Source organism: Chamaea fasciata, unplaced genomic scaffold (genome assembly GCF_029207755.1).
Source record: "Chamaea fasciata isolate MVZ Bird 193981 ecotype frontalis unplaced genomic scaffold, bChaFas1.0.hap1 SCAF_40, whole genome shotgun sequence".
NCBI lineage: Eukaryota > Metazoa > Chordata > Aves > Passeriformes > Sylviidae > Chamaea > Chamaea fasciata.
This window is the reverse complement of record NW_027094125.1, coordinates 241,193-264,633: the sequence shown is the minus strand read 5'-3', so window position 1 is coordinate 264,633 and position 23,441 is coordinate 241,193. Positions and strand designations below refer to the sequence as shown.

The following is a 23,441-nucleotide window of genomic DNA, read 5'->3' as shown; positions in this document are numbered from 1 at the left end:
CTTGATCACTTTCCGCTTTTGCAGTGAACCTGCATCCTCCAGGATCTTCCTGAGACTCCTCCCAGGTACCTCCTGGAGTCTTTGGCACACAGAGGTCTAAGGAGCTGAGACCCCGGGTAGCAGTCGCAGAGGGCTCCAGGGAAGCTGCCCGAGGGGATTTTGTGCCAGGAAAGAGGAAAGAGCTGTGCAGGCCTGCAGGAGCACAGGGGCAGCCCCGCTGTGGGTGTGAAACGTGCGGTTGTGCTTCCTCTCAGGTAAAACAAAAAAGGTGGCCGGTGTAGTTGTTGTGAAATATGTCGAATGAGGCCACGGGACAGTTATAAAAATGAGTTTTAATAAACAAATGGAAAAAAAGCATGGAAAGAGGCTTTTGGACAAATATTTTGCATGCTTATAAGTGAATGATGTGAGTTTTAACGTTCTCACAATATAAGTTTTAAGGGTTTTTTTAGGCCTTTAGCATGTAGGATAGAAGAATGCATAAGTATTATTATTTGCTTTGAAACAAAATTATTGTAAGCTTTGAGCTGCTTTGTAGTGAGAGGTTTTGAACTACAGCTTTAGGATTTAAAAAAGTGGTAATCACCTAAATAAAAGAAGGAAGTGAGCTTATCTTAAGGAAAAAAAAAAAAGTTAAAAAAATTGAGGGTCCTGGAAAGGAAAACTGGATCCCATCATCACAGATGCATGCTCCTGGGAGGGGAAGCCAAACATCACCATCACTGATTTATGGCCCTGGAAAGAGGAGCTGGGCCTCACCATCACCGACGTATGATTCTGGGCACGGGAAACTGCACATCACCATCACTAATTTACAACCTTGGGGTGATAGAAATTCGACGTCAGCAATAGGAACTGATCACAATGGGGTATGGAAATCGGACTTCACAAATAGAAACTAGGAGGAAACCACAAAAAAAATACCAGCAAAAATCAGCATTCGGTGTGCAGCTGGAGGGGAAACCCCCCCACTGTACCCAGCACGCTGCTTTGCTCACATTTTATCGTTTGAATTACCGAATTAATAAATCAATTGTTGCTTGATATATTGGCTGAGTCAAGCTCTTATTCCTTCCGTGGGGACTCGGGAGCAGGTGAATGTGGCTCCTCTTGTGCCGGGGTGTGTCTGTGTGCCCCGCTTGGCACCTTGAGGAGCAGCTGGATGTGCCTGTGGCTGCGGGCTGTGTCTGGGGTGCTGCTGGCCACTGAGGCTGCCTGCTGGCAGCTTTGGGGGTCTGGGGGGGAGTCACATCTGCCCTAAAACCCCCACCTAGCCCCACAGACACTCCCAGACACCTCAAACCACCCCACAGGCCCTGGCCAGGACTCCCCCAAACACTCCCTGCAATATAAATAGCCCTAAAAGCCACCAAAACCCCTTTCCATCTCCCCCAAATTCTCTCCAAGCCACACAGCCTGGCCACGACCACCAAAACCCCCTCACAGACTGTCCCAAAAGCCCCCCAAACCTCCTCCCAGTGCTCCCAGGAGTCCCTAATACCCCTCCCAGTCCCCAAATGGCACCGACCAGGAGAGGTTGGTGCACAGGAACATCCCCAGCCAGGAGCAGCTCGGGCACTTCAGCAGCGATTTGGGCACTTGTGGGGGGGACACCCTGGATGGGGAGACCCAGGCCAGGGACTGGGACAGACAACCAGAATTCTTGGAGAACAGCCGGGCTCAGGGGGACACGTTCTGCCAGCACAACTAGGAGATATAGCCCCATCTGCCTGGCTTTAGAGCCCTACAACACCCAAATCCTCCTGAAGACTCCTCTGAATCCCAAATTCACCTCAAAATCCCAGTAAAATGGTGCAGCTTTAGATCTCTTTGTTTCTTTATTTTTTACCCCAGTTCTTGGTGTTTTGATGGGATAAAGATGGAAATTATTTAGGCTGGAAAAGACCTCCAAGGATCATCTTAGCTTTGTTCAATGTCACCAGAAGAAACAATTGGATGGGGCATGTTTTTTAGGGTGTAAAGTTTGGGTTTTCTTCCTTTTGTTCCTTTTTATAGATTTTTTTTCCCATTTCTTGCTAGGAAACACTAACAACTGGGCACTTAAGAAAATGAAAGAAGTGATCAAGCTCAGGGGAAGAGAGCATCTGGTTGCACTTCTTTTACTTAAGAATTTCTTTCTGAGGGGCAGAGATATCGAGAGAATCGGGCAGGTAAAAGATGGGGCTGGGGCAGCTGCTGGCTCTCTCTCTCTTGGCTTCAGAGTGTTAGGAAAATTATTCCACAAACATCAGAGGTTTCTGTCCAAAAAGCCGACAGAGGAATCCTTTTTCCTTATTCGAATAAAGGGAGAGACCATGAGGCATTTCCCCTGGGGTCCCTCAAACTTTTGGAGGATACAGCCTCCTATTTATCCTCATTTCCCGGCCGCATTTCCCTCTCTCTTTCTCCATTGGCTGAGGTACTTGAGAGTTACAGACTTCCCGGAGTGCCTAATACCTAAAATTCCCCTTGAATGTATAACCCCCCTTTTAATTTTTAATTCTTACAGAATTTATGGGGTTTCCCCATTGTTTCTTTCATCTTTCAATATCCAATTTCATTTATCAGCAAACATACAGTTTGTTTGTAATGGCAAATATCTTGTTTTCCATTCATCAATCAGTGGAATCCTCCCCATTGTTTCTTTCATCTCTCAGTGCTGGTTTTATCTACCAGCAGATCCACTGCTTGTTTGTAAAGACAAGTCTGTCATTCCTCTCAAGAGGAGGAAGGTCGGAGCTGCTGCTTGGGGTAAGGAATTCCCTGCTGCTGCCAGAGCCCAGCCCAGAGCTGCTTCTTCTGCCATGGGGTGATCCTCTGCTCGTGAGAGCAGCCACTGCACTGGGACCTCATCATCATCACCTACCTCACTGTTAGAGATGAGTAGTATGATGATTGGCTCTCACAATTATCGGATGAATACTGTGTGTACATTAAAAGAAGTTCTGTTGATGTATGGTTGTGTTATTGTAGTTTGTTGTTTGGACACCCCCAGTTCTCTCTACAGCCCCCTTTGCCCCTTTCTGTATTGCTGCCACTGGACAGTCTGGGTTGGTCCTTTCTCCTTATTCAGTCCTTTGTTGTGTTTGTTGAGGTTTAATAAAGCTCTGAAATTTTAAAGTGAGCGGTCGTTTCTCACAACTGGGGACTCATCTGGCATTAAAACCTCGTCTCCATGGCCCTAGGAGATTTTCGACGAGAGTTCCACCCCCTGATCTCGCGGCTCGATTGGCTTCTCCTGGGGTCATTGCTGATTTGCAGGTCGACACCTCGGGGACAATAAAGGACCAAATAAGGATAAAGAGGAGGGGGAAGAAGGGGAAAGGCCCTCTGAAAAACTGCAGATGGAAAGATCTGGAGGATTGAGAGTATTGTGCGAGGGGGAGACGGAGTCCGGGAGTGTGCTTGGGGTGTGAGTGGGATGCAGTCTGGGAGTGTGGTTAGTGCGAGAGTCAGACTTGGGAGAACTGGTTTGAAAAGGCACTGTTCTCATAACTGGTTTGAAAAGGCACCATCCTCATAACTGGTTTGAAAAGGCACCATCCTCATAAGTGGGATGGCCAGATTGCCCATAATCTGAGTGCAGGCACCTCAGCTCTGGTCAGCACTGCCAAGATCTGTACCTGAGTCTGTTGGAGCTTGAGGACATTGGACAGTTGGGTGGATTTGGAATGTGTCAGATTGGAGGCAAGACACGAAGTGCACAAGAGGTGGGGAGAGGCTGCTGGAAGCACCAGGCACGGAAACACCAGCCTGGCTGTGCGGGGGTCTCCAGGCCACGGACCCTTGCATGGGGCAGCTGGGAATGGGGAAAGCTCGTACTGGGGAGGCCTGGCATGACAGCACCTCACCTCCAGTCACGCTGCAAGAAGGACTCCATTTTTGGATGGCAAAGAAGAGTTGAGCGGCAGACTTTGGGAGGGCCCAGGGTTGGCTGATGTCATACCAGGGGTATAAAAAGTGGAGCTGCCATTTTGTGGATGAGCCTCTGGCAGTCGGCCGCGCTCCCAGTGCTGTCCCTTTCTCCTTTTGTTAAGGTTCAATAAACCTTTGAAATTTTAAAGTGAGTGCTTGTTTATCAAGTGTTACTCATTAAAAGACAGACCTAGCACCATCTGCTCGGGTGCCCTGACCCTGAGTTTGCCTCTCCTTGCCCTGCTGGGAGCCAGGCCCCTGCTGCCCCACCCCGCTGCTTCTTGTGCACTGCTCCAACCTTTCCCTGCACTGTAGCCCCACACCCCTGCCTGTATGTAGTTACACTTAGAGTTATACTTAGTTTTTTTATTCGTTTTAGGTTTTTTTAGGGTTTTTTTGAGGTTTAGGTTTTGGTGGGTTGTAGGTGCGAGATTTTGGTGTTTTTTGGTGGTTTTAGTTTAGGATAGGTTTAAACAATTTTAAGGGAAAAAAAAACAGTTTAGGGAGCTTGTTTGCTTCAGCTAGCTAAACTAACTAAAAGCAAAAAGAAAAGGTTTTTGTTTGGTTGTTGTGTTTTTGATGAATACATAGGGTTTAGAGAAAAAAATGTGTAGGAGTGAATGCTGTTTTTCTAAAACAAATTGTGTGTGGGGTTTTTTTGTTTGTTTTGTTTTTAGAGCTAGTTTTAAAGACACAGAACACATACAGAATATACAGAACAGATGACTGGGGATATAAGCATCCTAAAGTTACTTTAGGACATTTTACTCTCTATCCCCATATTGTCAACTTACTAAAACTAATTGGATTATAACTCTACATATAGGTGCCAGCCCAGCTTGCTGCTGGGGCCCTGGGATTGACTGCCCCAGGGGTTTGTGAAGAAAAGCCTCTCTTCATCCCTTCCTATCTTGGTCAAGCTGCCATTATTACCACATGCTCCCCGAGCTCACACCACAGCACCCCTGCGGCTCTAGGGGAATCAGGGGAAAGTGCCCACGGCCAAGAAGGGGTCACTGGGTTTGTGGTTCTGTTTGTTGTTAATGCTGTAGCTGTTGTTTGTTTGCTTTATTATACACACCACTAAAGAACAGTTATTCCTATTCTCATACCTTTGCCTGAGAGCTCCTTAATTTCAAAATTATAATAATTTGGAGGGAGGGGGTTTACATTTTCCATTCCAAGGGAGGCTCCTGCTTTCCTCAGCAGACACCTGTCTTTCAAACCAAGACAAGGTAAAAAATCAGCTCTTCTCAATGAACTTCCAATGTCGATCTGAGTCTCAACAGATGTGCCTGCCCCTGTGTTCATCCCGGTGCCCATGGGGATCCAGGAGGATGTGGTGACCACCAGCCAGGTGTCTTCCCAACCTGGATTACCAGGAATGTGGCTCACCAGGGCTCTCCCCAGCGTGGGTGCTCTGATGGGGGATGGAGTTGGAGCAGAGGATGAAGCTCCTCCTGCAGCTGGGGCACTCGCAGGGCTTCCCTTACCGGTGTCTCCATTGGTGCTGATTCAAGACTGAGCTCGTTCTGAATCTCTTCCCACACTCAGGACACTCGTAGGGCTTCTCCCCAGTGTGGATGCGCCGGTGCCTGACGAGGTGGGAGTTGTACTTGAAGCCCTTCCTGCAGTCGGGGCAGCGGAATGGCCTCTCATCCGTGTGAATCCGCTGGTGTACGAGGAGAAGGGAGCTGGTCTGGAATGTCTTCCCACACTCAGAACACTCGTAGGGCCTCTCCCCAGTGTGGATCTTCAGGTGGGAGGTCAGGTGGGAGCTCCGGTTGAAGCTCTGGCCACATTGCCCACACTCGAAGGGCCGTTCCCCGGTGTGGATGCGATGGTGGATGATCAATCCAGGGGTGTCTCTAAAGCCCTTCCCACACTCAGGACACTCGTAGGGCTTCTCCCCAGTGTGAATCATCTGGTGGCGGATCAGGCGGGACCTCCAGTTGAAGCTTTTCCCACATTCCCCACACTTGTGGGGCTTCTCCTCTTCATGAAACAGCTCATGGACCACCAGCTCAGAGCTCTGGCTCAATCTCTGGCTGCCTTCCTGGCACAGGGTGAGTCTTTCCTCCTCAGAGCTCCCTGGGCTGGGGCTGGAGCTTGTCCCGTGGGATCTCTGGAGATTTTCCTCCCCATTGGATTCCTGCCCCGTGGAGTCACTCAAATCAGCCTCTTCCACGAGGTTCTTTTGTGGGGATTTGTCCTCCCTGGTCTCCATCCTCAGCTCCTTGTCTGGGGAAGGAAGGACAAGGAGAGGATGGGATTTGCCTCCGTGCCAGAGGGAAAGGGGAAGGAGATTCCCCCCAGTTCATCACTGGCAGGGGGTTTGTCCTGCAGCTGGGGCCATGCCGGGCTGGGAGACAAAGCAGGAGAGAGGGGAAAAGGGGCACTGACTTCCTCCTCACCTGTCTGGCTGTCCTGGGGCATCTTCCTTTTCCTCACAGCCTCGCCCTCCATCCGGCCAAGGTTTGGGAATGGGAAATCCTGGTTTGCAGGCAAAACAAGATGTGAGCACCTTGGGTTTGAAGGTCCCCCTGCCCAAGTCCATCTCTAGAAGTCAGCATCATATGTCCATAAAAATCTGCCCTGAAAAAACCTCTTAGGAGTTCCCTGTCTCTGGTCTCTCCATTTTAGGGTTCTGGGATTCCTCCCTGTCCAGGCTGCCAGAGGTTCCAGGAATCTGAAAACCTACTCCCTCTTCTATCTCCCCATTTAGAGACACCAGGGGCTTTTGGGATCCTAGGGTCCTTTCTCCCCTAATTCTCTGCTTTGGGGTGCAGGGGGTCCAAGGAGTCCCCCCTGCCCCTCTCCAGGCTGTTGAGGGTCCCACAAATCATGGTGCTGCCCCCTCTCTGGGCTCCCCACTTTGGGCTCCTGGGGGACACAGGGCTCTGCTCCTCCAGGCCGCCTCTGCTGGGAGCCACCACTGGGACCCACCAATGTCCCCTCCAGGGGCATTTTCCACTCACCTCTGGAGATCTTTATTCTCCAAACATCCCTCCCCCCAGAAAAACCCAACCCAGGGACCCCTCCAGGATATCCGGGCCCAGCTCCCCTCCCCGGTCACCTGCGGGATTGGTGGGGGAGGTGGGGGGCGATTCTCCCATGTGTTGGGGGGCTGTGAATTCAGGGAGCTCTCGACCTCCTCCTTCCTTCTCCTTTTCTTGATCCTCATTTGTCCCTCCTCTTCCATCTCTCCTCCTCCTCCCCCAGGAGCAGCGACACCCTCGATGCCCCATTCCCTGTTCCCCAAGAGTCAGCTGCCCCTGACCCTTGCTGGGGACCCTGGCTGGGCACTTCCAGCCCTTGGGGCTCCTCTCAGGAGAGCTGGGAGGGAGAAACACAGAGAGGGGTGGGGGATCCCAGGAGTGGCATCACTGGGAGGGACAGGTTTGTACTGGGGTAACTGGAACCTTAGTGGGGCAGCTGGGAGCGACTAGGCATAGCTAAGAGCATGCTGAGGGCAACTGGGATATACTGGGAGGGTCTGTTAACCACACTGGGATGACTGGAACCACACTGGGAACAGGCAAGACCATGCTAGGCAGAACTGGGACCATGCTGGGGGCTACTGGGAGTGAATGGGATTGACACAGTGTACATTGGGGGCAACTGGAAATGTCTGGGACCATGCTGGGAGGGACTGGGATTATATGGGGACAGGACTGGGACTATACCAGGGGAAACTGGGCACAACTGGGAGGAACAGGAAGCAACTGGCACCATGCTGGGGGAAACTGGGATACTACTGGATTTCAATGGGAGCAGCTGGGCCATGCTGGGGTAGACTGGGATCATAGTGGATCATAGTGGCAGCAACTGGGACCACACTGAGGGTGACTGGGAGTGGCTGTGAGCAACTGGGATCAAGCTGAAAGCAACTGAGGACAACTGGGAGTGACTGGGATATACTGGGATAGACAGGGAATCACAGGGATCATACTGGAGGCTACTGGGGTCATGCTGCCATTGACAGGGAGCAACTGGGGGCCACTGGCCTCATCCTGGTAGCGATTGGGAGTGACTGGATTAGACTGCAAGTGACTGGGATCATATTGGGATTGGCTACAATCATACTGGGATTATGGATTAAGGCGTGACTAGACCCAGACTGGGGGTTACCGGGAACTACAGGGCCCATGCTGAGAGCCAACTGCTCCCACACTGGGAGGAACTGGGAGCAACTGTGAATGATAGGATGCATGCTGGTAACAACTGGGATGCACTGGGAGTGGCTGGGATAAAACTGGGGGCATCTGAACCACACTGGGGTAGCTGGGAGTGCCTGGGAATGACTACAAGAATGTTCAGGACAACTGGGATATACTGGGAATGCCTGAGACCATGCAGGTGGGGACTAGGACCACACTGGGAGCCACTGGGAATGTGCTGGGGGCAAGTGGGAGTGACTGGAGCCCTGCTGGGAGAGGCTGGGATCATACTGGGAATTACCGGGACTGTACTAGGGGCAACTGGGAGAACTGGGAATACACTGCACAAAAGCTGGAGGAACTCGCAGGAACTGGGACCGTGCTGGGGGCAAATTGTAACGTAATAGGAAATGACTGGGAGTGACTGGGTCATACTGGGATCAGGCAGGGAGTGAGGGCAAGGGACCAGGCCCATATTGGGACTCACTGGGCTCATACTGGGAGCAACAGGGATCCTAGAGGGAGTGAGAAGTGATCAGGATCATACTGGGACTGACTGGGCTCATCCTGGGAGCAGCCGCTGCCGGCACCGGGAGCCCCGAACCCCTTTCCCGGCCATCCCGCCCCTCCAGCCCCAGCACCCCCCAACGGGGTCCCGGCAATCCCAGGGGTCCCCCCCTCTCGGGGTCCCCGCTTTGGGCTCCTGGGGCTCTCCTGTCTCTGGGGTCCCGCTCAGGGGGTCCCCAAAGCCCGGATCTCTGCCGGGCTCCCCAAACCCGGTGTCCCCCCGCCGGTCCCGCCGCTCCCCACGTGGCCCCGGCAGAGCTCGGAGGGCCCGGCCCGGGAAGCCCAACCCCCACCTGGGGGGACCCGCATTCCCCCGGCCCCCGCCGGGGCTCTGCCGACACCGGGACCCCCCAAAAACACCTCTCAGGGACTCCGCCATGTCCCCCGAGGGGGGAGCCCTGCAAGCCCCAAACATCCCCCAAAAAAACCAAACCCAGGGACCCCACCCGGGATATCTGGGGCGAGTTCCGCCTCCCCGGGCACCTGCGGGATGGGGCCGATGGTCCCGGGGGGCTGCGGGTTCCCTCCTCTGCTCTTCTTCCTCCCGCTTCCCGCTGCCGCTCCGCCTCTTCCTCCCTCCCCCCTCCTCCTCCTCCCCCGTTCCCGAAGCCCTGGCGGCCGCGGGAGGAGCGGGGATGGAGCCGGGACAGGTCGGGATGGGCAGCGCGGGGCTCTCGGCTGCTCCCACCCGCTGGGGCCGGGGGGAACCCGGCCCGGGGAAAAGGAGAGGGAAACTGGGAATACTGGGCGCTGCACATCCACACTGGGCCTTGCTGGTTGGGAAATTCCATCCCCTTGAGCTCTTCCCAGAGGCCTGGAGATGTTGGAGGGGGGACTGCAGAGACGGATGAGGGATCCCAAAAGTGGTATTTTGGGGATAGGATCCGTGGGGATGGGAATGTCCCGCTCCCTTCCCGGGGCAGGGTCACACCTGAGCCAGGTGTGCAGGGCAGGACCTTGCCCTGAGCCCAAGCCCTGTCCCACCTGCAGGATCTGCTTCCCCTGGGCCTCTTCCCCCTGCAGCCCCAAGCCCAGCTTGGTGCTAAACAAAGGGGCTGGGCCGGGGTCATCCCCCGCCGGGGGCTGCGCACCCCCTCTGCCCCCTCCCCAAATTCCCCCCGGGGGCAGCAGGAGCTGGGGCAGGAGCCCTGTGGGGAGGGAAAAGGGGGTGACACCGGCATGGGGGGTCCCACACGCTCTGGGGGACACACACGGGCCCTGGGGACGCCCCTCACCTTCTCCTGCAGCGCCAGGAGGATGAACCCCAGCATGGACACCCCCACCCCCAGCAGCATCTTGGGGGGTGGGGTCTGCTGGCAGCTTTGGGGGTCTGGGGAGGGGGGTCACATCTGCCCGAAAACCCCCTCCCAGCCCCACAGACACTCCTGGAACCCTCAAACCACCCCCCCAGCTCCTGGCCAGGACCCCCCCAAATGCTTCTTGCCATATAAATGGCCCCAAGAACCACCAGAACCCCTTTCCATCTCCCCCAAGTCTCATCCAAATTCTCTCCAAGCCACACAGCCTGGCCAGGACCACCAAAACTGTCACACAGACTGCCCCAAAAGCCCCCCAAACCCCCTCCGAGCACCACAAATGGCCCCAAGAGCCACAAAAGCCTCTCCTAGTTCCCCCACGATCCCCCCAAACTTCCTCCCAGCGCTCCATGGCACTGACCAGGAGAGGTTGGTGCACAGGAACATCCCCAGCCAGGAGCAGCTCGGGCACTTCAGCAGCGATTTGGGCACTTTGGGGAGCACACCCCAAAATGGGGAGACCCCCGCCAGGGACTGGGACAGACAACCAGAATTCCTGGAGAACAGCTGAGCTCAGGTGGACACATTCTGCGCACACACGTATGAAATTGTGGCCCTGTCCGCCCAGCCTGGGCAACCCCCACAAATCCCAAAAAATCCAGTGAACCAACCCCAAATGCACCCCCAAATCCTGGTAAAACAGGGCTGCTTTAGATCCCTTTACTAAATTTCTTTATTTTTACCCTGGTTCTGGGTGTTTTGATGTGATAAAGATGGAAATTATTCAGGTAGGAAAAGATCATCAAGATCATCCAGTACTGCTTGATGCCACCAGAAGAAACAATTGGACAGAGCAGTCAAGGTTTTTAGGCTGTAAAATTAGAAAATCAGATCTTCCCAGTGAATTTCCAATGTCGATTTGACTACTGATGGATGCTCCTGCCCTTGGGTTCATCCAGGTGCCCATGGGAATCCAGGAGAGTGTGGAGACCACCTGCCAGGTGGGAATTCCACTGGGAATGTGGGTCACCAGGGCTCTGCCCAATGTAGGTCCTCTAATGGGGGATGAAGTTGGAGCAGTGCACAAAGCTGTTCCCACAGTCAGGGCACTCACAGGGGTTCCCTTACCAGTGGCTCTGTTGGTGGTGTCTCAAGGATGAGCTCCAGGAGAAGCTCTTCCCACACTGGGGACACTCGTAGGGCCTCTCCCCAGTGTGGATGCGCTGGTGGGTGATGAGGGTGGAGTTGTGCTTGAATCCCTTCCCACACTCGGGACAGCGGAATGGCCTCTCATCCGTGTGAATCCGCTCGTGTATGAGGAGGTCTGAGCTGGTGTGAAACCTCTTCCCACACTTGGGACATTCGTAGGGCCTTTCCCCAGTGTGAATCTTCTTGTGGGAGGACAGGTGGGAGATCCGGCTGAAGGTCTTCCCACATTCCAAGCACTCATAGGGACTCTCCCCAGTGTGGGTCCTCTGGTGGCTGATCAGGTTGGAGCTCTGGATGTAGCTCTTCCCACATTCCCCACACTCAAAGGGCCTCTCCCCAGTGTGGATTCTCTGGTGGACAATAAGGCTGGATCTCTGGCTGAAGCTCTTCCCACATTCCCCACACTCGAAGGGCTTCTCACCAGAGTGGATCATCTGGTGGACGATCAGGTTCGAGCTCTCACTGAAGCCCTTCCCACATTCCAAGCACTCATAGGGCCATTCCCCAGTGTGGATCATCTGGTGGCGGATCAGGTGGGAGCTGTCTCTGAAGCTCTTCCCACACTCAGGACACTCGCAGGGCCTCTCCCCGGTGTGGATCATCTGGTGGCGGATCAGGTGGAAGCTTCGCCTGAAGCTCTTCCCACACTCCAAGCACTTGTGGGGCTTCTCCCCATCATGAGCCTGCTCATGGACAAGCTCAGAGATCCAGCTGGATCTCCAGCTGCCTTTCCAGCACAGGTTTGGTCTTTCCTCCTCAGAGCACCCTGGGATGGGTTTGGAGCCCCTCTTCATGTGGGATCTCTGGGGCTTTTCCTCCCTGTTGGATTCCTGCGCCGTGGAGCTGCTCAAAACAGCCTCTTCCATGAGGTCCTGCTGAGGCGATTTGTCCTCCCTGGTCTCCATCCTCAGCTCTTTGTCTGGGGGAGGAAGGAAAAGGAGAGGATGGGATTTGCCTCTGTGCCAGAAGGACGGGGACAGAGATCCCCTCAGTTTGTCCTGAGCAGGACGGCGTCGGTGCGGGGTTGTCCTGTAGCTGGGGCCATGCTGGGCTGGGAGATGGAGCAGGAGAGAGGGGAAAAGGAGCAGTGACTTCCTCACCTGCCTGGGGCTCCCAGGGCATCTTCCTCTTCCTCACAGCCTTCTCCTTTCTCTAGCCAAGGTTTGGGAATGGGAAATCCTGATTAGGTGAAAAACACAGGATGAGTACATTGACTTTGAAGGTCCCTCTGCCCAAGTCCATCTCCGGAAGTGACCAGACATCTGGGGTCCATAAAAACCTCCCAAACACCAAGATTCAGTCCTGAAAATGCCTCCCAGGAATTCTCTGTCTCTGGCCTCTCCCCTTTGGTGTTCGGGGGTTACCCCCTGTCCCAGCTGCTGGGAGTCAGGCTTGTATTAGAGGTCCCTTGTCTACTTGGTTCCCACCCTCCCCAGAAATCCAAAAAACTCCCCCCTCTCGTGTCTCCCCGTTTAGGGATGCTGGGGGGTTTTGGGGTCCCAGAGTCCATTCTCCCGCAGTTCTCTGCTTTGGGGTGCAGGGGGTCCAAGGAGTCCCCCCTGCCCCTCTCCAGGCTGTTGAGGGTCCCGCCAATGGTGGCGCTTCCCCCTCTCTGGGCTCCCCACTTTGGGCTCCTGGGGGACACAGGGCTCTGCTCCTCCAGGCTGCCTCTGACGGCAGCCAACACTGGGACCCCCCAGTGTCCCCTCAAGGGGCATTTTCCGCTCAACTTTGGAGTTTTTCATTCTCAAAATATCCCCTCCGAAAAAACCCAACCCAGGGACCACCCAGGATATCTGGGCCGAGCTCCCCCTCCCCGGTCACCTCTGGGATGGGGCGTGATGATGCCACGGGCCGAGGGCTGTGAATTCAGAGAGCGCTCGACCTCGTGGTCCTTCTCCTTTTCTTGACCCTCCTTTGTCCCTCCTCTTCTTCCTTCTCCGGCTCCTCCCCTTCCATCCTTCCTCCTCCTCCTCCCTAACCCCACCCCCTTCCCGTACTTCCATCCCTTCTCGCTCTCCTTCTCCATCTCTCCTCTCCCAGCCCTCCTCCTCCCCCAGGAGCAGGCACACCCCGGTGCCCCGTTCCCGAAGCCCTGGCGGCCGCGGGAGGAGCGGGGATGGAGCCGGGACAGGTCGGGATGGGCAGCGCGGGGCTCTCGGCTGCTCCCACCCGCTGGGGCCGGGGGGAACCCGGCCCGGGGAAAAGGAGAGGGAAACTGGGAAAACTGGGTGCTGCACATCCAAACTGGGCCTTGCTGGGGACCCTGGCTGGGCACTTCCAGCCCTTGGGGCTCCTCCCGGGAGGGGGGAACACAGAGAGGGCTGGGGGATCCCAGGAGCTGTATCACTAGGAGTGACTGGGTTATATGGGGATCGTGCTGGGAGGAGCTTAGCCCATGGTGGGGGAGACTGCAATCACACCGAGGGAGACTGGGATCATACTGGCATCATACTGGGAATGAGTAGGAGCCTGCAGGGCCAATTAAGACGATGCTGTGGGCAAATGGGATATACTGGGATTGACTGGGATCATGCTGAGTGTGACCAGGAGCAGCTGTGAGCAACTGGGATCATGCTAGGAGCAACTGGGAGGAACTGGGAGTGACTGGGTGTGTGCTGGGGCTGATTGGAAGCAACTGGGCTTATACTGGGAGGAACTGGGATCATGCTGGAGGTGACTTGGATCATACTGGCAGTGAGTGACTACACTGAGGCTGACTAGGAATGGTTGTGAGCAAACGGGATCATGCTGGAAGTAGCTGGGAGGAACTGGTAGTGAGGGAACTGGGGGAGAGTGTTCTTTTTCCTTTGGAACCTCTGCACGTTGTGATTTCACAGCCAGAACAGAACACCTCCCAGCCAGTCCTGCTCCTTGAGATGTCACAGGCACCTGTGACTTTGCAAGGAGTGGGGCAGTGATTTACTCTGGTGCCCATGAAATCACAAGGAACAAAGCTGTCATGTTCTCTGGTGCCTGTGACATCACAGTGACCAGGGCTCTGATGTGCTCTGGTGCCTGTGATAACGGAAGGAGCGGGGCTGGCTGTAATGTGCTCTTGTGCCTGTGATATCACAAGGAGAGGGATTGGCTGTGATGTGCACTGCTGCCCATGACATTGCAAGGAGCAGGGCTGTCAGGTACTCTGGTGCCTGTGACATCACAAGGAGCAGGGCTGGGATTTACTCTGGTGCCTGTGACATCACAAGGAGCAGGGCTGGGATTTACTCTGGTACTTGTGATGTCACAAGGAGCAGGGCTGGGATTTACTCTGGTACCTGTGACATCACAAGGAGCAGGGCTGGGATTTACTCTGGTGCCTGTGACATCACAAGGAGCAGGGCTGGGATTTACTCTGGTGCCTGTGATGTCACAAGGAGCAGGGCTGGGATTTACTCTGGTGCCTGTGATGTCTCAAGGTGCGGGGCTGGCTGTGATGTGCAGGAAATGAGAGACACGGGCTCCGCTACGTCAGCAAAGCAAAGCCAGTTTAGTACACAAGTTCACCAGTATTCATAGGTCTCTACGTTCCGTACAAAATTTTCCACTCAGACCCCTTTGCCCTTGTTTCCCTTAGTAACACAATCTTTTCTATTATCAAGTCCTTCTTACATTCTTGCACTAGCAATGGCCTTGTTACTTTCTCTCTCGTCAGAGCGGTCAGCGTGATCAGACATGGTGTCTTCACTTTTGTTCTTGCCTTGAGTTTATCTCTCCCACGGCTTTCACTGTACCAGGGCCAAAGGGTCTGCCGGTGCCACCCAGCTCAGCTTCTGTAGCTGTCTGATTTTCCACAGTGATGTGCTCTGATGCCTGTGCCATCCCAAGAAGATGGGCTGTGATGTTCTCTGGTTCCTTTGATGTCACAAGGAGCAGGGTTGTCAGGTAGCCCTGGTGCCTGTGACATCACAAGGAGCGGTGCTGTGATATGCTCTGGTGGCTGTGACAACACGTGGAGCATGGCTGTGATGTGCATTGGTGCCTGCCTGTGACATCAAGCAGAGAGAGGACACATTTCACAGTCCTCTGGTGCCTGTGAAATCACAAGGAGCAGGGCTGTGATGTGCTCTGGCACCTGTGGCATCACAAGGAGAGGGACTGTGCCCAGTGAGCTCCACTCCCTGCTGATCCCTGGCACACGCTGTCCCTGCAGGACCCCTGTGCTTTCCTGGCAGCTCTCAAATCCCTCCAGACAAACATTCCCCTGCCATCAGCCCTGGCACAAGCTGTAGAGCCCCAGGAAGGTTCAGCACAGACCATTCACCATCTGATGGGCGCTGGCCACCAACAAGCAAAACCTGAGTCTCTTGTAGGCTGCAGTGGGACCCTGATCTGATCCCACTGAGCCCTGGAGGAACAAGGAACACAAGGAGCCTCTTGAGAGTTCTGAGAGTGACTTTGGAGGGACAGCAAAGCTTTCCGTGGCCCAGCACAGAGCCCTGGGCCGCAGGACCCTGCTCTGCACGACAGCCCTGGGCACCCCTGGCTGCAGCCCCGGCTGCTCAGCCCTGCAGCAGAGCCCGGCAGCAGGGAGCTGCCCTGTGCTGTGCCTCGGGTGGTGCAGCAGGGACACCCAGCCCTGCCCTAGGGCCACATCCCTGCCCAGCAGCAACTCTGAGAGTCCTCCTGGAAGGGCCTCAGAGCTGTGGGATGTGCCAGCTTCAGGAGATCCCTGCAGGAGCTGCAGCTTCTCTTCCCCCAGCCAGAGAGTGACTGTTCCCGACACTGTGAGGATTTCTCCTCTAGTGAGCCCTCAGTGAGCTCTGCTCCGTGCTGCCAGCCCAGGCTGAGTTGAGCCCCTCAGTGCCTGTGTGCTGGTCCCGGGGTGGCTGCAGGCAGTGCCCCAGCCCTGCTGGGCTGTGCACAGGAGCTGCTCCTGGGCAGAGCTGTCTCTCTGCAGCGCTGCCCTTGCCAGGAGCTGCCTCTGTGCCAGGAACCCGGCCCAGCTCGGCAGCACAGACACAGCACAAGGACTTTCATGACCCTCTTGGGGTTTGTACTGAGGCTCTCAACATCAGTCCCTGAGAGGGAGCTGAAGAAACCTCTCCTGAGCTCCCAGTCAGAATGCAACTCCAAAGTTTCTTGAAGTTTTAATGGGTCCTGCTGAGGGGCATGACCGAGAAAGTGTCCCCAGGCCCCAGCCAGAGCAGAGAAGTGCAGGCAGTGATGACAGGTGGGGACAAAGAGAAGCCAAGTCTGGGCGTCCTGGGGCACAGCAGCCTCTGTGCCACCAAGGGCTGTGAGCAGACACCTTGTCCTGAGGCCCTGGGGCCTCCTGGCACAGCCTCAGCAAGGCTGGGCACTGTCAGTCCCTTGTCCTGCCCTCAGCATCCCCCTCCCATCCCAGTGGCCTCAAGGATCTGCTGGAAGGAGTCCCTGGGGAGCCTTGGTCAGGAATGGCCCTGGTGGGGCTTCTAAGGGCCTGCAGGTTTTTCAAAGGACTTTGGGTTTTGCTTCTGCCTTGGAGTCTCTGAGAGGTTTGTGCATTCATGGCCTCCAATTATCTGCTATAATTACTCCCCTGAGATTCTTCCTCAGTAACAACATTCAGGGGGCTCATTAATGCTTTGAGATACTCAAGGTGTTTAAGGCACTTTGGATTTTCCTTTCCACACTGAGTCTCTGAGAGGTTTTTGTGCAATCCTGGCCTCCAATTTTCTCCTTCAAGGGCTCCATGAGGAGCCTGTGTTGGGGATAGACCTCAGTGGAACTGATTAATTCCTTGAGACACTCTGGGTTTGTGCTCTGACTTTGACTCCTGGAAAGGTTTGTGCCATCTCCTCTCAGGCCATGAGGGCTCAGCAGCAAATGCACCATGGGGCTCATTAAGATCAAACAAGTCCTGACACACCATGGCTCTGCCCTGATCTCTCTCTGTTGTAGTGCAGTTCATTAGGGAGCTTTCCTACTGCAGTTATGGAGGAATATTTCAAAGAGCTTCTAAGAAAGACACATTCTTATTTTAAAGGGTGTATTTTTCTCTTTAGAGAAGAGGTGATTGCAACATTCACTGACTGGTATTGATCCAGGGACTCTCCTAAGCAGGTCTGGCCTGCTCAGAGAAGCTGTGCCTTGATGTCTGAGCCAGTGTGGAGAACCTTGCTCCACATTCCCCAACCCCCTCCTGTCTCTGCTCAGTCACCTGGGATCTGCTTTGTTCAGAGAACTGGCTGTACACAGGCAAAAAGGTGTTTTATTTTATTTTTTTTTTTAAAGCAATCTAAACCTCCTAAGGTTCCCCATCACAAACAGGTACCTTCCTCAAGGGTGTGCCAAGCCCAAGCTGCCACTAATGAGGTTCCCCTTCCCCAGGGCAGAACCCCACAAGGAATGTTTTGCACCTTTGGATTCCTTGGTTCCACGAGGCCTTGTTGTGTCACAATGGTCTCCTCGGATCCACAGTGTCACAATGGTCCCTTGGCTCCATGTGGCCCCACAGTGTCACAGGGGCTTCCTTGGTTCCATGGGCCCCAAAGTGTCAGAGTGGTGTCTCCTTCCTACAGACACCAGCAGCAAACCCCACTGCCAGGGCCAAATGCCTGGAAGAAGGAGGAAAGGGGGAACATTTGGAGTGATGCTTTTTGTCTTCCCAGGTCACAGGGAGGTGGGGTGGGGCCCTGCTGTCCTGGGGATGGCTGAACACTGGCCTGCCCATGGGAGGGGGTAAGAGACAACAACCTTGAGAGAGAGACAACAGTGGAGAGGTCAGGCAGAAGGCTGGGTTTAAAAGACCGTCATCAGCACAGGAAGCATCACTCTAAGGCATTCTGTTGAAAGCTGACATTTCAGGGCTTTCTTGTATATTCAGAGATGGATGAGCAAATAGCAAGTGGAACAGCGTCAGCTTTCTCTGTGCCCTGAGAAGAGCTGTAATCTTTTCAGCAGTGTGCCCTTGCTTAGGGCAAGGATGTCAGACTTCAGCAGCCTTCGCTCTCCTGGGGGGCTTCTCTTCACAGGCAGGCGCTAAAAGCGGAATAAAACAGCGGCGTAAGGCGCAGCACAAAGGAAGCCCCGGGGCTGATCATTTTAAACACCGCCCTTGCAGTGACATTTCCCGAGTGATCCTCAGCACCCCGGGCCGCAAACAAACCCCGCTCGGGGCGAGCACAAGATCCGCGCCCAGCGCTGAGCAACAGCTCGGGCCCAGCAGGGCCTGGGAGGAGGCGGGGGCGAGCCCCGGGCCGGCTTCCAGAGGGGCTTCGGGGCTGGGGGCGAGGGCGCCGAGCGCCCTGCCCGTGTCCCCCTCGGCTCCGCGGCCCCACGGGGCAGAGGCCGGTGCCGGGGCTCGGTCCCTGCTGCCGCCAGGGCGCTGCCGAGGGCTCCCCGCCCGCCGGCGCCGGGCCCGCGCTGAGGGAGCGGCGCCGCCATTGCTGCCGCCCTCAGGGGCTCTGAGGGGAGCGCGGCTGCCGCCAGCCCCGCTCGGCTGCGGGGAGAAACGGAGAGTAAAGAGAGAGAATAAACAGAGAATAAAGAGAGAAAACAGAGAGAGAGAGGGTAGAGAGAGGATAGAGAGAGAATAGAGAGAAAGACAGAATAAAGAGAATAAAGAGACAGTAAAGAGAATAAAGAGAGAGAAAGACAATAAAGAGAGAGACTAGAGAGTAAAGAGAGAGTAAAGAGAAAACAGAGAGAGGGTAAAGAGAGAGAATAAAGAGAGAGTAAAGAGAGAATAAAGAGAGTAAAGAGAGAGAAAGAGACAATAAAGAGACTAGAGAGTAAAGAGAGAGTAAAGAGAGAATAATGAGAGAGGGAATAAGAGAGAATAAAGATAGAGAGGATAAAGAAGGTGCAAATAAAGACAGAGTAAAGAGAATGATGCCTATGTAACTTGGGCCAAAGTTTCAAGACGCTTATACAGTTTGAGTTATAAGATATATAATATATAATATAACCTGAATCATAACTTTTTATATCTATATAACCTGAATCATACCTTTCTATACAATGTAATAGCTACTGTATTGTTAACTAGTGTCTTAACACTTAAATAAACAGAAACTCAGCAGGTGAATAATTTCAAAATAGACAAGTATAGCTATACTGGGAAGCAGCAGCATGTACTAATGGGAAATTGGCAAATGTAAATCCAAATAGCTACAAAATGGAGAATTTAGACCGGTTAGATCCAGAAAGACCAAGGAACACCATAACTGCATGTGTTTGATGATGTGTTGTATAGGTACAACCTTACAAAGGGAAGGCATTGTAAAATCATGGCTCAGGGCTCCTGCTTTGGCCAAGCAGAAGAGGGCTATGGGAAAGTGGCTCAACTGAACCAAAGGTAGAAAAACAAGTTATGTAACCATATCCTGTTCACATTGTGGGGTGCGGTGGTCGGTTGAAATATGTTTGTTACGATTTAAAACTGTGTAGCTAATAATAAGTGCTTTAAAAGGCCAGGGTTTTGGAATAAAGCAGCTCTCCTTTGCACCTGCCTGGGGACCCTGTGTCACTCCGGACCCTCGCCTCACCATGATGTTATAATGACGCGGCAATATTAAACAATAATTACTGTGTAAATAAACCACAGCACATGACAAGGGTGGGTGAGATAGGTGGAGATATCCCCCTCACCACCAGCACTGCAATAAACAAATACCTGCTCTATAGACACCAGTCTATGGGGATTTATTTCCAGCCTTTTTCAGGCATCAAGAGAGAGAATAAAGAGAGGGAATAAAGACAGAGAGTGTAATGACAGAGAGGATAAAGACAGAGAGAGAAAAGACAGACATTGCTGCTAAAGAACATCCGAGCAGTCCCAAACACCTTTGGACAGTGGCCCCAATGGCCACGCTTGGGGGTGTCACCATGGCCAAGCAGGTCAGAAATCCCCTGTGGAGATACCTGGAGTGGTTGAGTGAGATGGGACACCAGACACACAAGATTTAGTCTCACCGGGATAAAGAAATAATTTTTTTGGTCTATTTGGGATAGAAAATGACTTTCAATTGCATTAGTCTGTTGTACATGGGGTTCAAAAGGCATAATAAATACTAAAATGAAATAATGATGAATACCTGTGGTTCTAAAGGCATAAAGTAGTTAGGAGCAACATATCTACTGATAAAAGATTTAATAAAAGAAAAGCTATAGTATTAAGAATCTTCTGCAGTTTTGTCAGTGGTTCACAGAATCACAGAATGACTAGGTTGGAAGAGACCTCCAAGATCATGGAGTCAAATCCATGCCCATACAAGTCAACTAGACTATGGCACTGAGTGCCACATCCAGTCTTTTTTTAAACACATCCAGGGATGTGACTCCACCACCTCCTTGGGCAGATCATTCCAGTACTTTATTATTCTTTCCATGGAAAACCTTTTCCTAATATCCAACCTGTATTTCCCTTGGTGCAGCTTGAGACTGTGTCCTCTTGTTCTGTTGCTTGCTGCTTGGTGAAAGAGACCAACCCCCACCTGACTACAGCCACCTTTCAGGAGATTGTAGAGGGTGATAAAGTCACCTCTGAGTCTCCTTTTCTCCAGTCTAAACAACCCCAGCTCCCTCAGTCATTCCTCACAGGGCTTGTGTTCCAAGCCCCTCACCAGCCTCGTTGTCTCCTCTGGATGTGTTTGAGCATCTCAATGTCCATCCTAAACTGAGGGGCCAGAACTGGACACACACTCGGGGTGTGGCCTCACCAGTGCCAAGTACAGGGGAAGAATGACCTCCCTGCTCCTGCTGGCCACACCATTCCTGATCCAGGCCAGGTGTCACTGGCCTTCCTGGCCATGTGGGCACACTGCTGTCTCATGTCCAGCTGCTGTCACCAGTCCCCCCAGGTCCCTTTCTGCCTGGGCACTGTCCAGCCACACCATCCCCAGCCTATAACATTTCAGGGGTTATTGTGGCCAAAATGCAGGACACAGCACTCGGACTTATTAAACTTCATCCTACTGGACTCTGCCCATCCATCCAACCATTCCAGGTCTCTCTGCAGAGCCCTCCTACCTTCCAACAGATTGACACACACTACCAGCTTAGTGTCATCTGCAAATTTACTAATGAAAGACTCAATACCCTCATCCATGTCACCAATAAAAATATTGACCAGAGCTGGCCCCCGCACAGACCCCTGAGGAACACCACTGGTGCCTGGCTGCCAGCTGGATGCAGCACCATTCCCCACCACTCTCTGGGCCTGGCCATGCAGCCAGTTCCTAATCCGGGGCTCCTGTCCAAGCCCCGGGCTGCCAGCTTTTCCAGGAGTGTGCTGTGGGAGGCAGTGTCAAAGGCCTTGCTGAAGTCCAGGTACACAACATCCACAGCCTTTCCTGCATCCACCAGGCGGGTCACTTGATCAAAAAAGGAGACCAGGTTGGTCAAACATGACCTACCTCTCCTAAACCCATGGTGGCTGGGTCTGATACCCTGGCCATCCTGTAAATTCTGTGTGATGACACTCAGTATAAACAGTTCCATTACCTTGCTAGTCAGGCTAACTGGCCTGTAATAACCAGGACCCTCCTTCCTACCATTTTTGTGAATGGGTGTCACATTGGCCAGCTTCCAGTCATCTGGAACCTCACCAGTGAGCCAGGACTGATTGTAAATGATGGAGAACGGCTTCGCAAGCTCATCTGCCAGCTCCCTCATCGCCCTGGAGTAGATCCCACCTGGGCCCATAGATCTATGAACATCCAAGTGGCTCAGCAGTTCTCTGACTGCTTCCTCTTGGATAATGGGGGGACCATTCTGTTCTGGACCATTTTTTTGTCATCCTTTACAGAAGTTGCCATTTTAAATTCAAACTGAGCTTTGGCCTCCCTGATTTTTTTTCCTACATGCTCTAGCAGCCCCCTTAAATACTTCCTGAGAGACCTGACCCTCCTTGCAAAGATGATATATCCTCTTTTTATTCCTAAGTTCCTCCAAAACCTCCTTGCCTACCCAGGCTGGACATTGGCCTCGTCGACTTCTCTTTCGGCACACAGGGACAGTCTGTCCCCGTGCCCTCAAAAATTCTGTTTTGAAGAATGCCCAGCTTTCCTGGGCTCCTTTGTTTTTAAGGGCTGCTTCCCAAAGAACTCTCTGAGTAAGTCTCCTAAAGAGGCCAAATTCTTCCCTCTGGAAGTCCAATGTAAAAATCTCATTGATGTTCCTCCTGGTTTTGCCAAATATTGAGAATTCTATAATTACATGATCACTGTGCCCCAAGCAGCCTCCAACCATCACATCTCCCACCAGCCCATGTCTGCAACCAACAGATCTAACATAGTCCCTCCCCCGGTGGGCTCACTCACCAGCTGCAGCAAAAAGTTGCTCTCCACACACTCTAAAAACTTCCTGGACCGCCTCTTTGCTGCTGTATTAAGTTCCCAGCAGATGTCTGGCAGGTTGAAGTCACCTACAAGAACAAGGGCTGATGATCCTGAAACATTGTCCAGCTGCTTAAAGAGTAAGTTGTCCACTTCTTCCTCCTGGTTGGGCGGACGATAACAAACTCCCAGTAGGATGTCAGCCTTGTTGGCTTTCCCCTTAATTCTTACCCATAGGCATTCAACCCCAGTACCCCAGTACAGCCCAATCCCTCCGAGTGATGCCACTCCTGGGATCCCCCAGCCCTCTCTGTGTCCCCCCCTCTTGGATCTCCAGGCTCCAGAGGGGAGCCCCAAGGGCTGGAAGTGGCCAGTCAGGGTCCCCAGCAAGGCCCAGTGTGGATGTGCAGCGCCCAGTTTTCCCAGTTTCCCGCTCCTTTTCCCCGGGCCGGGTTCCCCCCGGCCCCAGCGGGTGGGAGCAGCCGAGAGCCCTGCGCTGCCCATCCCGACCTGTCCCGGCTCCATCCCCGCTCCTCCCGCGGCCGCCAGGGCTTCGGGAATGGGGCACCCAGGGTGTGCCTGCTCCTGGGGGAGGAGGAGGAGGAGGGATGGAAGAGGAGGGGATGAAGGAGGAGAATGAGAAGGGATGGAAGTACATGAGGAGTGTGGATTGGGGAGGAGGAGAAGCAGTGATGGAAGAGGAGGAGTGGGAGCAAGAGGAGGGACAAAGGAGGATCAAGAAAAGGAGAAGGAAGGAGGAGATTGAGCACTCCCTGAATTTAAAGCCCCCCACCCCTGGGATCATCACCCCCCATCCCACAGGTGACCAGGGAGGGGGAACTCGGGCCGCATATCCTGGGTGGTCCCTGGGTTGGGTTGTTTTTGGAGGGCAGACGTTTGGAGAATGAAGAACTCCAAAGCTGAGTGGAAAATGCCCCTTGGGGGGGACATTGGGGGGACCCCAGTGGCAGCTGCTGGCAGAGGCAGCCTGGAGGAGCAGAGCCCTGTGTCCCCCAGGAGCCCAAAGTGGGGAGCCCAGAGAGGGGGCAGCACCATGATTTGTCGGACCCTCA

At 53.7% G+C, this 23,441-nt stretch overlaps 1 pseudogene; it reads right to left on the bottom strand.

Annotated features, from left to right (window-relative positions):
• Positions 1 to 4,897: 4,897 nt before the first annotated feature.
• Positions 4,898 to 23,441, bottom strand: part of LOC136303688 (zinc finger protein 850-like) — a 74,947-nt pseudogene continuing 56,403 nt past the window's right edge.